The 14,460-nt window shown below is 37.9% G+C and overlaps 1 long non-coding RNA gene across 1 annotated transcript; it reads right to left on the reverse strand.

The window, feature by feature from the left end:
* Positions 1-1,923: 1,923 nt before the first annotated feature.
* Positions 1,924-3,234, reverse strand: LOC130091366 (uncharacterized). The gene is made up of 3 exons (XR_008807805.1): positions 3,187-3,234; positions 2,177-2,219; positions 1,924-1,989 (listed from the first exon to the last, which is right to left on the reverse strand). It is a non-coding gene; the product is annotated as an uncharacterized LOC130091366 (long non-coding RNA).
* Between the last annotated feature and the right edge of the window lie 11,226 nt (positions 3,235-14,460).

Raw genomic sequence — 14,460 nt, forward strand, 5'->3', positions numbered from 1 at the left:
TACATGCCTAAATGCACTGAGTTGCCGCCATGTGATTGGCTGCTTAGAAATTAAGTGTTAACGAGCAGTTGGACAGGTGTACCTAATAAAGTGGCCGGTGAGTGTATGTGAATATGTGTCTCTCTCTCTCGCAGCTGCAGCGGTGACGATCGCGTGATCTTGTTTGTTTCATTCAAACTTCACTTATAAACTCTTATTCTTGCCACGCTGGTGCGGATGACTGTCATCTCTTAGAAAGCGAGGTAAATCTGCTTCTGACACCATGTTAGGTTATTAGTAATGAACCGACAGGAGACAAAGTTTCTTAACATGGAACACATTACACATTACACACATTACACATCCAAAACATCCTAGCGGTACACAGGGAATAAAGTCACCACCTATTAAGCCACTACATCAACTACTCATCATGGGTGTGGGGGAACGGATTCTGACAGCTGGATTATTTGCCGTCGGATTCTTTTCCCCATGTTTCTCACATAATGAGGTTCTAATATTTACAAAACTGACAGCAGCTACTTGGTGCCGATAGCATCGTGGGCAGCTCACTGACATCTAGCACTGTTGTGTTTTGGGTGATCCGAGTTCAAGTCCTGGCTCTCGGACTTTTCCTGTTCCTGTCTCCCACTTCGCTTCCTGTCTATATACATAAATACACTGTTAACAATTTTCTTGTATTTTTACAGTACAGTACTGGCAGCAAGGTTGCCAGCAAGGTACTGTATTTCGATTTACAGTAACTGTACTGTAATTCAATTTACAGTACACACAAACAGTACTGTAAACTACAAAACAGTATTGTACTGTATTTTTACTGTATTTTGTCATTTTTGTCTGCTTCTGTTGTAATTTATACGATATTGTACTGTAATATCTATATTGATATATTGATACATTATTGCAAAACATTGTAATTTTCAAATTACTAATGATATTATAACTATATAATATGTAGTTATTACAGTATATAAATCTATAGGCAATAATATTATAATGCAACTTCAGAATAACTGCAAATCAAAAGACAATCCAAACAATGTTCTGGTCAAAAAAAAAATGTATTGATCAATTACACTATTAAACCATGTGAACGCATAAGAGAGAGGTTGAGAAACTGCATGACTTGCAGCTGTAGCTGGACATACTTAAAGGGATACTCTACTGGTTTTTCATATTAAACTATGTTATTCCCTTAACTAAGACGAGTTGATACATACCTCTCGTCTCAGTGCGTGCACTAAATCGCTGTTTTGCGGCGAAACTTTGTTAGATCTTATCTCAGCCCTGTTCATTCAATACGTGCCAAGAAGAGAAGCGACCAAACACCTCCACGTTTTCCCTATTTAAATACAGTTACACGAGTAGTGTGACTCGACCTAGGACGGTGACACAAAATAAAACGTTGCGCTTTTCTAAGAGTGTAAAATGGATAACTATATTGTATGGCAGAATACCATAGCAAGTGCTTGGGAGCACTTCGACTCGGCGCAGGAATATCATCTCTCGTGAAAAGTCATCTCCCCCCGCTCCCTCTCCTCCTTCCTCTCATTTCAACGGGAGCGGACTTTTCACGAGAGATGATATTACTGCGCTGAGTCGAAGTGCTCCCAAGCACTTGCTATGGTATTCTGCCATACAATATGTTATCCATTTTACACGCTTAGAAAAGCGCAACGTTTTATTTTGTGTCACCGTCCTAGGTCGAGTTACACTACTCGTGTAACTGTATTTAAATAGGGAAAACGTGGAGGTGTTTGGTCGCTTCTCTTCTTGGCACGTATTGAATGAACAGGGCTGAGATAAGATCTAACAAAGTTTTGCCGCAAGACAGCGATGTAGTGCACGCACTGAGACGAGAGAGGTATGTATCAACTCGTCTTAGTTAAGAGAATAACATAGTTTAATATGAAAAACCAGTAGAGTATCCCTTTAAAAACTTGGCTGGGATTTTGAGGTGGTACTGGAACCTTGGACCGATGACCAAAACTGAAAAAGACATGACACACAAAAACACATGACAAAATCTATTAGCCACAGCACCAAAGATGAGCAGACAGACAGTGGAAGAGAGAAAATTCTGTAGAAATAACAAAAACAGCCACACAAAAAAAAGTAATCTTTAGATTTTAAAACTTTAAGTTTAAAACATTGTATTAACATGGCTAATACTTACATAAAACTCCTTCCCAGGCTGCAAATTGTCCCACACTGTAGAGCTGTAAGAAATCAAAATAAATAGTATTCAGTTAACGGTTATGTGTTTCTTGTTAAGAAAATATCTCATAAATTTGCTTACAATACATCTAAGTTAGGTTAATAAAACATAAGCTTCACTTGACCTCTCTAAATATTCTAACTTGATTTTTTGGCATGCAGTTTACTTATCTTTGTTGCCTAATAGATCATTAACTCTGATAGTCTGAAGTTTTTCAACAATTTACACCTTTATTTATATTTTTAATTATTATAATCAATATAACTGGGTCTCCTGCCTAAATAGAAATGAAGTAAAAGGCTAAACTGGTACCAATAGCCAATCTCTCTAAGCCCAAATAAATCACCCATTTTGCATTGCAAAGGACAGTGCAGTATTTTTAAGCCTTATTTTCACGCGTCTTATTTTGTGTCTAAACGACTTCAATTTGGTCCAGTATTGATCATAAAATCATCAAGTTCGTCATTCGGGAAACGGACTGCAAATATAGCAGTTTGATCAAAATGTATATCGTTATGTCTATTATAAGTGCTTGTTTTTACCACTGACAGGCTCGGGTGTTCCCTACAGAGATAGGCCTAATAGTTAACGTTAGACTAACATGTCAAATGCAGTAATTTTATCTCGCAGACCATCGTAAAACCCATTTAATTAAAACTCGACAGAAACAAAATAAAACTCACAAAAGACCATCTCGGTTTGTCTTTCCACCGTTCCAACAATCACCAAATCTGTTTTGGTCGAAATAAACCGTAAGGTAATGTTAATTCACGGAGTTATAACGTTAAATTTGAACATGTCAGGACAAGCAGCGGGGTGAAAGAGCAGATAACGTTAACAAACTTAACAGTGTTTTTGCAACCGTCGCTGGCTAAACTTTCACTGTCCTTTCACATTAAAAGCTATGTAGGCTACACACTATAGCGTAAAATCCTATAACCTTATTATAAAATTCAAAATTAACTTACCAAATTTCCAGATATCCGCAGAGTGAGATATCCGCGCTGAGTGAGTGAACTGCCGCATTTGTGCTTTGACGTCAGTCAGGCGGCGCGCGCGCTCTCTGTTTACAGCAACCATGTATATTTGCCTGGCATGTTACAGCCAGGTTACAGCTAGGTTACAGCAACACTAAAATGTACTGTAAAATGTTCCCGCTCAAACAAAATTACCCAGAATGCAATGCAAATTACGGTATTTTACTGTAATATAGAAATGCAGTATTGTACTGTAGGTTTTTACAGTACTGTGCTGCTAAATCTACAGCGAAAGTTAACAGTGTAAGGCAAAAACGTTAAACGGTTGCTGGTTAATCTCCATCTTTTAACAGTGCTAGATATCAGCGAGCTGCCCACGAGGCTATCGGTGCCAAGCTGGTGTCAGTTTTGTACATATTAGAACCTCAATTTGTAAGAAACATGGGGGGAACAGAATCTGACGGCAAACAATCCAGCTGTCGGAATCCGTTTCCCCACTCATATGATGAGAGATGTTGATGTAGTGGCTTAAAAGATGCTGATTCAATTCTGTGTGTAGATGGTGCTTAATCAGCAACAGTTTAAAGATTTATTTTTGTTTGTTTTTGCCTTCTATCATAATAGGACAGAATGTAGACAGGAAGCAAAGTGGGAGACAGGATCAGGAAAAGACCAATAGCTAGGATTTGAACTTGGGTGACCCAAAGTACAACAGTGCTAGATGTCAGCTAGCCCACGAGGCTATGAGCAACACCTAGCATGCATCAGTTTTGTTAATATTAGAACGTCATTTTGTAAGAAACGTGGGGGAACAGAATCCGACAGCAAACAATCCAGCTGTCGGAATCCGTTCCCCCACCCATATGATGATCATGAGAGATGTTGATGTAGTAGCTTAAAAGATGCTGATTTTATTCTGTGTGTAGATTAAGCTTAACCAGCCATAGTTTAAAGATTAATTTTTTGGCTTTCATCATAATAGAACAGTATGTAGACTGGAAGCGACCCAGCTAACAAAAATAGTTCTTAGAATGTTTTGCTAAGATTCCCATTAGGTTATAAAAACTTTTTTTTAACGTATTAGCGTTTTTTTCTTGGTTTATGTGAACTTTAGAGGAGGAATCTATCAGAAATAACGTTTTAATAATATTTCCAAAATGATAGAATGGAATGTTCTTCTAAAATTCACATAAACCAAGAAAAAAACGTTCTTAATACTTAAATTAACGGATGTTTTGAACGTTCAGAAAACATTCAGAAATAACGTTTAAACTTAATTGGAATGTTAGCTAAACATTCAAAGAATAAATTTTTGCTATCTGGGAATGTTGATCTAAGAACGTTTTCTCTCAATATTATGAAAACATCAGTCAAGTACAAATTATATGATAAAACCGTTCCAAGAACGTTGATCGAAGAACATTTTCACTGGACGTTATGAGAATGTATTTTTACTATGAAAACATTATAAGACTGTTCCAGAAACATTATTTTAGGAACGTTTTTTTACTAACATTTAAAGCTGCAGTCCGTAGCTTTTCCTCTTTGTCGCCATCTCTCTGTTCGAAATCTGTAACTGCAGTGATTCGCGGAATTATCATCTTTACGTGGGTTGTAAATCGGCATGAAAAAGCGCGGATGAACACAGTGTTTTGAGGCGAGTGGTGCTGTCAGTCACCGCGCTGTGTGGATATAATGTCATACAGAATCACAGATTCACTTTTTGAAAGTTTGACCAACATAAGAATTTTCATAAGAAAATGTCTTCTGAACAAGTAACATCCATTTTTGTTCTGACCAACTAAGGGGGAAAAAGCATTCGACATGATAAGCTTCGTTAGATTTAATCAACGCGATTTAAAGCAACCGTGCAAATTATAGCCTACTTTGTTCTCAAATTGTTCTTGTTAACAACATCAGCATTGCGTGACTAATGTTAAATTTAATGTGTTTTATGGTTACCTGTGTAGTTCAGAATTCATATTCTCCATAATAGCAAAACGAGAAAGGCACAACAAAGGAAACTCCATAACTGTGTGAATTAAGAAAACGTACTGTTACACGATTGAACTATTGAAATGTCTTAACTTACTTGTTCAGCAGAAAAAAGCCGTCTCTTCTTCCGTTTTGAACCCCTTCAAAACACGGAGTTCACGCACTTTTCAAAAGCCCCGCCGATGTTTAAATCCTTGTGTTCGCATGAGACGGTTTCTTTCTCTTTCTCTAGCCACCTTAAATCCGAAGTACGAAGTCTTTTGGGTTTTAAAACTGCTGAATCTCCAGTTGACACTGATGATTGTTGTTTGGATCTTCCTGGATGCCATAAGTTTAATTATGTAAAGTGCTGCGAGAAAAGCCTATACATCTAAACATCTCGTCACGCGCAGTATAGCCGGCTAGCCAAAACTCCTTCTTTATGTGTACGGGTGTGACGTCATGACGCAAAGACATGCTCGAATTTCCCGCGGAAACCCACCAGTACCACTGGAATTAAAATCATTATTACAAGCTAACCGTTTTGAATGGCAAGCAGATAGTTTTGACCACTGGCAGAATACGTTTTTTTTTAATATAACTATTTTGGATTATTTTTAACTTAAAAAAGTTATGGACAGCAGCTTTAAATAACGTTAGGGAAAGTTCCCTGTTAGCTGGAAGTGGGAGACAGAATCAGGAAAAGTCAGAGAGCCAGGATTCAAACTCGGGTTACCCAAACCACAACAGTGAGTGCTAGATGTCAGCGAGCTGCCCAGGAGGCTATCCGCAACACCTAGCATAGCAAGCATCAGTTTTGTAAATATTAGAACCTCATTTTGTAAGAAACATTGAGGGAACATTATCTGACGGCAAATAATCCAGCTGTTAGAATCCGTTCCCCCACCCATATGATGAGAGATGTTGATGTAGTGTCTTAATAAGGAGCTGTTTTTTAACCTGTTAACTGTCACCAAGGACTTTTAACCTGTTAACTGTCACCAAGGACTCAACCCCCCCCCCCCCCCCCCCCCTTTTTGAATATACATGAAAATGCACATTTCGAACTTAAATGGTTGTAATTCAAGAATGCTTTGGAATATAGACAAAAGATTGGTCTCGTTTTAAAGAATACATTTGGCAGATTTTTGTAGAAGTGAAATAAATTAAGAAAGTGAAACAGAAAAAAAGTTATAGAAGTTTGAGTTTATGAGAATGTACAATGTAAAAAAAATAATTATTCATATTTTATATAAAATATATATTTTATATAAATATATTTTTTAATTCATTATATATTAGGGCGACTCTAAAACTACAAAAAAAAATCAAAGCCAAAAATCTGAACAAGTTGTGTTTCAAATTTTAGGTTGATATCTCAAAAAATGAGCTTTCAGTAAGATTTTGTGTGGGCGCAGTATACTTTTTCACTAGATGACAACCAGACTCCATTACTGCCCATATAAGGGCGCCTCTATTTCCATATGTGTTTTGAGTGATCTGAACCATTATTTCCACAATTTTCATACAATTTATGAAGTAGACATCCTATTCAGAAGTAGTATGGGAAGTTTGGCAGATTTTGATATGAATTCAACCTCTAAGAAACACTCAAAAAGAACAAGTATGTGCGTTATAGCTTCCTGCCACCTCACAAATGGTGAATCTATCATTTTTTTCTTTATATTTAAAAAAAAATCAAAAATTCAAAAAAAAAAAATATTTAAAAAAACTTTTTTTAATTGAATGGATGCTATCTTTTGAACTCTTGCCATGAAAACAAACTAAGGTTATACCCTTCTTTCATGATTTTTCATGTTCATCACTATTTCAAAATAAAGGTCTAAACACACCTTAGGAGTATGAAAATATTTTTGTTGCAAATTGATAAATTACGACTCCAAATATGGAAACTAGAGATTGTAAGCTTTCAAATGATATATAGTTTGTCAAGATTAGTTTAGGTTTAGGATATTACTGTTTTAAAAATGTAATAGATTTGGGCCCACCGGTGGGCCGGTGACAGTTAAGAGGTGTTTTTCATTAGCTGCACTTTCACTGAATCTCACTGACCTTCAGTCATGGCAAAGTTCCTCCAGTATTTTCTGAAACACACCAGACTTCGACCTTGTATTTGGGTGTGTTGTGTATCTGCACAGCTCTAATGGCATTATATAAAGCATATTCATTTTAACTGCTTCTATCTCAGCAGGGCATTATAATAAAAATACTCATTCTAAAAGTTCCATGTGAATCTTTAAATATGACTCATAATTAATTATTAATTATTTGGAGCTCCATATCTTTGCAGAAGTCTCCATGCTTTTGAAGCTTCAATATTTAGTATGCTGTCTCCATCTTGTGGACAAAGAATAAACTTCAAGAGAAAGTATGGAAAATTCCAGACTACGCCACCCTGTAACTAATCAATCAAACAATTAAAAAAAATGATTTGCTTAATTCATTGTATAATACATTATTATATAATTGTTTATTCTCAATAATAATATTATACTGCTGAAGTCACTAATAAATAAGTAATGTATTTGTGCTTATTATTATGCATTTGATATTGACAAATTTGATTAAAAAAAAGTAAGGGAGCAAGAAAAGGAATGTTACACAGAAGAGAACACACACTCAATTCATAGCTATCTTGATTGGATTTTTCATGTAAGAATGCTTTGTAGGTCAGAAGCTCTAAAAGGCTGTTCACACTTACAAGTTGTGAACAATGATTACAATGTATAGAAAAATTGGCAGGGTCCACGTTAATTCAGAGTTTGCATCATCTGAAGTCCTCACAGGAGTTGGACTCATCTCTTCACCGGGTCAATCGAAGTCTTCATAAGAGGCTGGATCCAAACTGGATCATAGATAATCATGTGCATTATCTGATATGGAGTGCATTATGTGAATGCTTGGCTAAAGATATGTGTCTTTAATCTAGATTTAAACTGGGAGAGTGAGTCTGAGCCCCGAACATTATCAGGAAGGCTATTCCAGAGTTTAGGAGCCAAATGTGAAAACGCTCTCCCTCCTTTAGTGGACTTAAAGGTACCACCAAATTCCGGAGGTTTGTGACCTTAAAGAGCGTGATGGCCGATAGAAGATCAGTTAAATACACAGGAGCTAAACCGTTTAGGGCCTTAATGTGAGTGCAATACTTTGTTTGATACAGAACTTAATATGTAAGCAGTGAAGAGATGATAAAATTGGTGTTATATGATCATATTTTATTGACCTGATAAGAACTCTGCATTTTGGACTAATTGTAGCTTGTTTATTGAGGATGCAGGAGAACCAGCTAGTAATGCATACAGTAATCTAGAAGTCATGAATGCATGAACTAACTTGATGCATTCATTCATTTTGTTTCAACCACTCTTCAAAGTTCTTTTTCATCATGTGAAAGGTATCAGAAAGGGCTAGAAAGAAAGAAAGAAAGAAAGACATTTTATGTTTTCTTTTAAAAAAAACAGCTTTATCTATTGTGGCCTATTTAGAAGTGAGTAACTATGGTAACTAAACTTTGTTTTCCCATATGAATGGGGAAAAAATCTCTAAAATCTTAGAGAGACACCTTGGAGGTCCCCGTGAAGGTGTCGTTTCCAATCAGGTTTTAGAGCCGATCCTTTTGTAATCATTTCCATTCTATTGGAACAGAGTAACAGACACATATTGCAGAAATATTTGATAAGCTTGGCTTTTTCATTACGGAAATTGTACAATTATACTCAGAAGCTTTTACGAACAGGGCCACATGATTTGTTTAGCATAAAGGTTTTCAAACAGTACTGTGAAGGTTTTGCAGGCCCGGTTCTGCAAAGAAAATGAATGAAATAGAGTTTTCCATTAGACAATGTAATGACGTTTTACATTAGGGGTGTCTAAGTTGGCAGAGTGTGTTTGGGTTGTAAAAACCCTGGGCTGGCACATTCCTTCTTTTAACTGCACAGACATAGATAAACAACAATATGGAGAAGGCAAACGAATCTGTGCAGTTTGAGTAGCAATGTATAAAATATTATAGTACAAACACATCTTTTTATTTTGTCCCTTTTGACAGCAGATGGCGCTGGAGTGTGTTTTATGTGCTGAACTGCAAACCATTGTAAACTGACTTTTGTATGTGAACAGCTACTTCTGTATACCTAGAAAGTGTAGGACCCAGTATTAACATGTTTCACTCGAATCATTGTTTTGTTTGTTTTTATACGCAAATTCACCAAAAATATCTAAGTAGGGCAAACATGAAATTAAATGCAGGCTACATATATTTTAAATATAATGCAATTTTAAGATTTTATATGGTGTTTTACCTAACACAGTTCGGGATGAGCACGTTCAGGTAATCAACCAATCAGCGCAAGAGGAAACCGGTATATAGCCATCTCTCACCTCTGTCCCGCTACAGTTTCACATCCCTCCATGCACCCTCACTCTTGGCAGGTTTCTATCCCAGACATGGAGGGGAGTACTCTGGGTTCGGGCCAAATTCTGAACTCGGAGCCCTCCCCCGGACAGCACGCCAATACGCATAAATTACTATATTTGATTTCATGTAGCCTACTTGTAAACTCGTGAAATGCTATAAATTAAGTGTTGCACTGCTGTTATAAAAATCATTATTTATTAATTGTAACTGAAACATTAAAGATATAGTGATCATTTACTCAACCCCATGTTGTTCCAAACCTGTATGAATTTCTTTCATCTGTTGAACACAAAAGAAGATATTTTAAAGAATGTTGGGAACCAGACAGTTGACGGCACCCATTGACTTCCATAGGAAAACAATTACAATGGAAGTCAATGGGTGCCATCAATTGTGAGTAAAGGGTGAATAAATGATGGAAAAAAAAAAATCTTTTTGGATGAACTTTCCCTTTAACACATTTGATGCTGGATAGTTTTTTTGGAGAGATTTTCAGAGGATAATCCCTATTAATCTGCATTTTATCTGAAGACCAGGCCTAGTTTGTGTTGGTATCAAGCACTTTGATACTATTGTCTGTTTAATAATGCAGTGGAAAATATGTAGACAGCATGTGCTCTTCCCTGTAAGGCTACAGTATTTTAACTGAAGAGGACTATGCTTAACTTACCTGAGAGTTCATCTACCATTCGAATTGAAGAGCCCTGCAACTACACACTCATACACACTCGCGCAAACAGCTAGCAGCAGCTCACACACATGGCTGCGCTTGGGGTGAATTAAAATAGTGAGGACGCAGCATTATGTAAATGCAGGCCCATTCCCCTCTCCAGCTCTCGGAAAATTGGATGATGTGTTACAATGATACCGGAGTGAATGGAAGGGCACCGTCTCAGGTTCCCATCAGCAGCATTTCCTCCTCTTCTGCCATCTTACTATCCTCTTCTCTCTTTCCCTATATGCTTTCCTCTATTAGATGTGCTTGCCAAACCCAACAACCATAAGTAGTGCTTACACAAGAGAGAAGGCTCTGAGCCTCTGAGCATTTGACACACCGAGATGTGTAAGATGCGTTTTGAGGGTGTGGAAAGAGCCAAGTTAAAAATTAAAGTAAGCTTGGAGAAGAAATAGAAAAATAAAACTATCTATTTACTTTCTTCATGCATTTTATCTGCGATTAGAGACAATTTCCTTGCCATCCTAAATGTTATCTGGGTACATTCAATACAATACAAGTTATGTTGTGTTTATAATTTTTGCAGCAAAGGCAGTTTAAACTGACAATCCTAAAGGACAATGATTCATTTGAACGGATAATGATTCGTTTATATAGTTCATGTTGAATAATGAAGTTAACTGATGTTCATACAAAAAAAAATTCTTTTACCTTCCACATAAGAATGTAAGTCATACCGGTTTGGAAAGACACAGCATGAGTAAATGACAATTCAATCTCACGATTTTCCTCACGAAGATGAAAGAAATAGGCTGTTGACTTGATGCCTCGTTGCCTTATCAGGCAATGACTTTGTAGGCAGCGTTTCCACACAAAGGTACCTCATGAAACTGAGGCAGCGTAACGCTTTAATGACCTACTGCAAAATAGACCGGGCTTTGGTAAAAAACTAAGCGAATATTTAATTACAATAGTCATTTCTGACTAGAAATGAAATCAGAAGTGGAAAACATTGTTCAAAAACATTTTCACACAAACTGATGACCAACCGCAACTTTCAGACGACATCTTTATGTTTTTCCCCAACTGTCACAGAATGGAAAGCACAGAATTGTGGGATATAAAAGGCAGCGAAGGTAGGAAGAGAAGCCAACATTGGTTTCGGACGTGCCTTGATGCCGTCCTACCTTGGTATGCATCCAAAGGCAACATTTGTAAGCTTTCGGACGCAACATTGGTCTACATCGATAGAGTGCAACTCAAGTCACAGTGGGTCTCTATCAGCTCCATAGGTCATGAGTCAGTATATCGTGTTCACAAATTTGTGCACTGGTAAGGACATGGGATCCTGGCTCACTACACATTAATGGTGACATGACAACAACCTCATTGTACAACGTCACTACTGGTATTTATGACCAAAAGCAGAACTGATAGTTTTCTGCCATGATTTTTTTTTATGTTATTTAAAGTACATTATGAAATGGCCTTAAAATGTCCGACTCCCTGATCAGTGCCCTGACTACTGAACTAGGGTGCTGATTGAGACGCATCCTCTATCAGTGTTGTAGACGAAGTCTATTTTTTTTTCATCTGTCAGTTGAAAATCTAGTGACCGGAATAACATGGCTTTGGGTATGTTGGCTTGGCCAGTAAGCCTTATAGAAAACTTTCAGAAAACCTGAGCAACCAACACCCTAGCATCTTGGTGGTGGGTTTTGCATAGGCAATCATCACTCAAATTTCCTTCAATTTCTCAATTCCTCAAATTCTCCTGTTTTCTCTAATTTAGATACTTCATTTCAAGACCTCTTTAAGTTCAGTACTGTCATCTCCCTTTGATCACCCATTCAGATGCTTTGAGAGCGAATGATAGAGGTGCACTTCTCCAAGCATGTGCCTCTCTGCACAATCCTATTGTTCTAAATTGGCTACACTGGGAAGGCAGTGCAATGAAGTTATGAGAGTAAGTGAGGTCAAAATCCTGGCAATAAACAAGAACTTAATCCTGTTATCTGTAGAGGGCATAGTTAGAGGAAGAGAGGTACAATACAGTAGAAAGGGAGCCACTTGCTTTTATTCGTACACACACACACACCTGGGCTTTGTTCTGCGGTGGCCGGTCATACATCTAACAGCCCCCAGTTTCCATTTACCTCCAGATTGCTGGCGAGCGCTGACCCGGCGACCCCAATCCGCAGAGGGCCCTGAGGAGGGCCCATCAATACTGGCAGCAGCTTGTTTTTGTCTGCCCTGCTGGATAAATGATGCCATTGGCTGGCACACACACTCACACACATCATCTCGATTCTCAGACTTGATAGAGTGGGGCCTTGTGGTAAAGAGGCCTTGTATTCGGGATGTCGGCCAATTTTGCAGACCTTGCTCGAGTGCGGCGAGATGCCATAGTGGGCTCTGGAGGACAACCCCCCGCCCTCTCCGTTTCTCTCTCGCTCCCTCCTTCTCTACATGCTCCGTGCCCTCTTTTCCCTCGGCCCTTCTTGTTACAGATGCAGCAGATTTAGTTAAGGGCGCCCTGGATCTTGAACCGCATTGACCCAGGTCCCCCGTCTCTGTCTGAGTAATGTATTCATCTCATCCTCCGGCCGGCCCTTAGGTCGCAGCCTTATCTATCCACCGTTTGTACCGCTGTCATCTTGCTGGCCAGAACCCATAAGTTCTCACTCTGCTGAGAAAAAGAGATGAGGGTAGTGGAGAAAGCGAGCAGATGTTGTCCATGTAAGCTCTGTGTAGGGGTCGATTTTGCTTACAGGATCTTATTGAACATTTCGTAAAATCTTGGGAGTAGTGGGTTCTGTTTGAAATGGCATACTACCATAGCCTTATTATTTCCTCCTTTAGTCTTTGGTTGATCAGATCAGATAAGTGGACTACGTAAAATGCAGGTGTAAAGTAAATGGGGTCTAAAACGTTTTGAGCTTGTCCTCTTTCATCCACTTCCAGACTAAAACGCATTTGACCGAATTGCTTTCGTCGTGTAAACGCTTATGTGATCGAATGCGTTTGAACAGCCACACAAGACCGCCTATTTATGCGTAAACATTATGGGAAGTGCTCTAGCCAGATGGGTTTTAAAGTTTTTGGCTGAAGACCCATGTTTGGTTTGAAAACGAAAAACGTACCAAGCATAATGTTTTCTCACCATTCCTGGTTTCTAACACTCGCTCACAGCATTTTTTTTTAGAGAATTCGGCTGGTCTTGCGGCTGTCAGTGCAGAAACGAAACCTGCTGCTCTCCGTATGTTTTTCTGTTTTCTCCTGTCGTGTTCCTGTACATTCTGTGATCTTATTGCGTCCATTAGATCGAAAGATCTGAAAAAGCCCATATATTCACCCGTCCATAGACCTTCCCCTCGAAGAAATTCAGACAGAACTTGTTGAAAGTGGACAAAAGAGACAGATTAAAACACCAGAGGCCTCATTTATAGAACTGTGCGTAGGATCCTTACTAAAAGTGTACGTTTGCCCGAAAGCCAAAAATGATTTATAAAACCGTGCGTACGCCAGAACCTGCGCAGAATTCACTTTATAAATCCCGATAAATCTCAGTCAGCGGAAGATTGTGCACACACGCGTCTCCTCCCCGAAATAACCATGGAGCTTACAACGCCTAGTTTTACTATGCATATCCTCATCTGCATATCATTTGCATATGATTATTCATCCACGTGATAACATGTTTAACGGTACAAGACATTAGGAAAATATGAAATAGCCTAATACGGATGTGCCGTACATTAGCCTACATTAATAAAAATAATTTAGTAGCCTATCCTTGCCTTGTTTTTGAATAAATAAATCAAATAGTGTAAAATACATTTCAGAGAAAGTTTTCACAATCTTTTCCACTGACCAAATAGTATTTTTTATTGATTTATATTTTTAATGGAAACAGATAGACTGTTGTGCATTATTTGCACGAAACTATTTTCTCAGACAATCTTATAAGCAATTATCTCTTTAGTTAAAACATTAAAACACAGCATGCCAGAGGAAAAGTGTTCAAAAGCATTGCATCCACAACAAATATGTATATTTATTGAATATAAAAAATGTTGTAACTTCTCAGTAATGATTTCATGTTTAAGTGTTTAACTCCATCAATGACAATGGCATATTTAATCTAAATGTTTATATCAGAAGTAAAACAGTTTAA

This window comes from Rhinichthys klamathensis, unplaced genomic scaffold (assembly GCF_029890125.1).
Source record: "Rhinichthys klamathensis goyatoka isolate OS25496 unplaced genomic scaffold, OSU_Roscu_1.1 h1tg000165l_1, whole genome shotgun sequence".
Lineage (NCBI taxonomy): Eukaryota > Metazoa > Chordata > Actinopteri > Cypriniformes > Leuciscidae > Rhinichthys > Rhinichthys klamathensis.